The sequence below is a fragment of the Ranitomeya imitator genome, chromosome 2 (assembly GCF_032444005.1).
Source record: "Ranitomeya imitator isolate aRanImi1 chromosome 2, aRanImi1.pri, whole genome shotgun sequence".
NCBI lineage: Eukaryota > Metazoa > Chordata > Amphibia > Anura > Dendrobatidae > Ranitomeya > Ranitomeya imitator.
Genome location: NC_091283.1, coordinates 588922197 through 588926233, shown reverse-complemented (window position 1 = coordinate 588926233; position 4037 = coordinate 588922197). Strand labels below are relative to the sequence as shown.

At 47.3% G+C, this 4037-nt stretch overlaps 1 long non-coding RNA gene across 1 annotated transcript; it reads left to right on the top strand.

The window, feature by feature from the left end:
* Positions 1-2599: 2599 nt before the first annotated feature.
* Positions 2600-3714, top strand: LOC138667611 (uncharacterized). Its single transcript, XR_011318855.1, has 5 exons — positions 2600-2763; positions 3017-3103; positions 3186-3326; positions 3403-3483; positions 3686-3714. It is a non-coding gene; the product is annotated as an uncharacterized lncRNA (long non-coding RNA).
* The last annotated feature ends 323 nt before the right edge of the window (positions 3715-4037 follow it).

Here is a 4037-nt window from a genome sequence, read left to right as displayed (position 1 = left end):
CACACTGGGGCAATATGCTGGACATACTGGGGCAGATTGCTAGACACACTGGGGCAGATTGCTGGACACACTGGGGCAGATTGCTGGACACACTGTCTGGGGCAATGCTGGACACACTGGGGGCAGATTGCTGGACACTGGGGCAATATGCTGGACATACTGAGGCAGATTGCTGGACACACTGGGGGCAGGACTGGAGGCATGGGCATGATTGGAGACACGGGGCAGAATGAAAGACATGGGGCAGGATTGGATCATGGGGCAGGATGGATACGATACAGATGGGGCAGGATGGGGAGATCATATGGGGTAGAATGGATACTCATGAGGGCAGGATGCGAGAACATATGGCTGGAGCCAGGAATGAGACACACGGGGACAGGGTGGGGAATATTATTACCATAGGGGCTAATTAAGGGATATTATTACTGCAGTGATGTATTTATTTTATTTTTTGAGTATACTGTTTTAAATGGGGGTCGGTCCTGTTACTGTGCAGAGTGACACTATATCGCCTTTTTTCTTCATGTGGTGTAATGTAGAAGTTGTGAAAAATTAAGTAATGTGTTCTACAAGCGGAGCTTGAGATAACTGTGTTATTTCCTGCAGAAACGAGTCCTGGCTGGAAGAAATGATGGCGGTCCGTGCTGGATGAAAGATGAAGGACTTCACCTAGAGACGTCACTGGTGAGTCAGTGTTACCTATACACTGACACTATACACTGTATACTATATACAGAGGTCCTGTGTATAATACCACCAGTGATCTCTGTATTACCTCTACACAGACACTGCATACTAAGTACAGATCTCCTGTGAATACTGGCACTTATGGTGATAGTATTGTGTTGTTGTTTTTTACTGATCAGTATTGTAGTATTCAGTCACTATGTGGTGGTAATATGTGGTCTGGACATGGTGTTGTGGTATTTGTCCCTTGTATGTGATATTTGGTCGCCAAGTGGTGGTAATATGTGGTCTTGACATGGTGCGGTGGTATTTGTTCCTTGTATGTGATATTATTCGATCACTGTGGTTGTAATTTGTGGTCTTGACATGGTGCGGTGGTATTTGTTCCTTGTATGTGATATTATTCGATCACTGTGGTTGTAATTTGTGGTCTGGTCATGGTGCGGTGGTATTTGTTCCTTGTATGTGATATTATTGGTCAAAATATGCCTAAATTGTATTGCAGATTTTAACAAATATTTAATAGGTTACAGTAGAGTAGGGCCTGGCCATTTTTCTGGAATAATCTGGTTCGGGTATATCATGACCCCTGTCACATGACCCCCGTCACATGACCCCCGTCACATGACCGGGGGGGAAGGGGCCCACAGTGTCTGAACAGCCCGGGGCCCTGGCTACCCTTAATCCACCCCTGCTGAGTACTAACCTCTGCTAATCTCCTGGCGAAGCTCCTGCAGGCGCTCTGGCCTTTTCGACTTGAGATCGCCCCATTTTTTAACAATCTGGGCCTTGGTCCGAGTTATCCCAAACCGCTTCCTGAGGCCCTCAGACACCACACGGACAACTTCCTCCTTGTGCTGGTTGCGGTGCAGCACCATCCCTGTGGTTTCATACTGCATCCTATCCATTGTTCCAATAAGGAACTTGAGCTCTGGGATGCCCATAGGTGGACCACGGCGACTGGCAGCCATTATCATGATGTCAGGGGACAAAAACAAGCTAGGGCAGGCACGCAGGAACGCTGTAACGTCATCACGCCGTCATAGACCACGAGCGTACATTACGTGCCGCTCCGGCGTTATATAACGATACTTCGAACGGCATTTACTATGTGCGTTCCTTTCTTAACGCTCAGTCGTCACAAATGTGACGCTGTTCATAAACGGCAACGCTATTGCGATGCCAATGGCGCGGCAGGACGGCGGAGCGCAGCTCCTCCTCTGGGCGTTGCTCTTCAGGGTCATTCCATCTAAAATGGCGGCGAGAATGCGTTCTGCTCCTCTGGGGCAGCCAGAACTCCTTTTTTTTATTTCTCAGATGGATGCCATGGATTACGAGGGTCTGGAGAGCCGCCCTGCCCACCCACACATCCACAAGCGAGAAGTGCTTGGACAAATAACAAGAATGATGGAGAGGAGGTTTGGTGTCTGCCGCAGTCAGCTTCAGCTGCGTAAAAAATGGGCTGACCTCCGCTATAAAACGCCACAAATGTTTGCGGAGTTGCGTGCGGAGGCAAGGCGAGGCAAGTACTAGTATGGGGGGATTGGGAGATGCATGCTGTCAGGAGGGGGGGGGGGGGTTTGGGAGGGAGTCTTGCGCTCATGGTTGCCAACGTGACCTCAAATGCATTAAAACACATGCCCCGGTTTTGTACAATTTAGTTATTCTCCAAGCAGAATATGCGTTGTCCGTGAGAAAACTTGTCGGGTTCCCTAATCTCAACCTCCATCTTGAAATTATTAAGATGTCCATAATTTTTACTTTCTCAATTTCCCATAAATATTAACGGAGGAGGTTGGCCTACAGATGAAATAATACGTTTTCCAAAGACAGGAAGACCATTGAACCCCAGAGCCCACAGACATGTCAGAGTATCGCACCCCTGTAAAGTGTGATCTCTATTTTATGTTTGAGTATATTGTAAGCTTTGATCTGCAGCACTCAACATTTGTGTGTAAACATTGTGATTCTTTACTTTAGGTGTAGAGAGACAGCGGCGGCAAGTCAGACACACCATTGCCACCAGTACCCCATCTTCAGGCACCAGTGGGAGCCCACAGTCCGGGACATCACGTAAGTTCACAATCATTTATTGCATTTTTTTTAACATCACACGGGACATAACAGGGTACCTGAAATATTTGAAGACATTACAGACGCAGTAATGACCCAGCGGCCTACCACACCTCCACCATCTGTTGCGACCATGCACCCTCGCACCCCTGTGAAGAGTGATATAAATTTTATGTTTCAGTATATTGTTAGCTTTGATCTGCAGCACTCTACATGTGTTTTTAAAGATTGCGTTTGTAAACTTTCTGTGTAGAGAGACAGCGGCGGCAACAGGTACCTGCCATTGCCAGCAGCACCACAGCATCCACCACCAGCGGGAGCCCACAGTCCGTGACGTCACGTAAGTTAACAATCATAGATTACAGTTTTTCAACTGCATACGGGACATAAGAGGGTAGCGGAAATATTTGAATACATTACAGACGCAGTAATGACCCAGCGGCCTACCACGCCACCACCAGAGAGCAGACGGCCTCGCACCCCTACACCACCCTCAACACCTCCCTTTCGACACTCCTCTTCCTCCCCCGGGTCCGCGGCATTCTCCCCAGAAGCTAACATACGTAAGTGACCAAAACTGCGAGCGCTTCCCAACGGCGTGTTCCATAGTTAACCAGATCTGTTATTATTTGCTTTTAGGTGCTGCAGCAGTGGCCAGATCGCTGGGATGGGACATTAGCAGCTGTGGTTCTGGCAATGAGGAACCGGCGTCCCTTCTCCGTAAGTATCAAGATAATGCGAGTGGTTTTCTGCTGGATGTCACCATAGACAACCAAAACTGTAAAATTTAATAAAATTTACATCGCCCTGTGGTGCCAGACCAAATAGAAATTTACAACACAGAAAATTAGGTCCTGCCCCAGAGGTCGAGATGTATTTTCAGAGGAATCAACGTTGGTTCTCCAACCTCTTCTATCCACAGAAACGGCCACCGTAAGAGAGCTCCTGGCGTGACAATTGCGACTGGAGCGGACAGCAGCGCTCCTGCAGCAGACAGCAGCGCTCCTCCAGAGTCAAGTGGAGCAGCAGGGCGTGACGCTGCGGCACCTCTTGGGCAGGAGATAATATTTTTTTTGGTGGGGGGGTTATGTTATATTTTGTTGTAAAATAATTTAAAACCAAGAAAGTGTTACAAAAAAACCCAAAAATCTTCGCATTCTTTCTTTAATGTTTACCAAGCTATAAGGGTTAACAGCACCATTGTATAGGCATCACATTTAAAGTTATTTAGAGAGGTTTATATGACAGCAAAGCAAAAAAACTAATTTTTATGT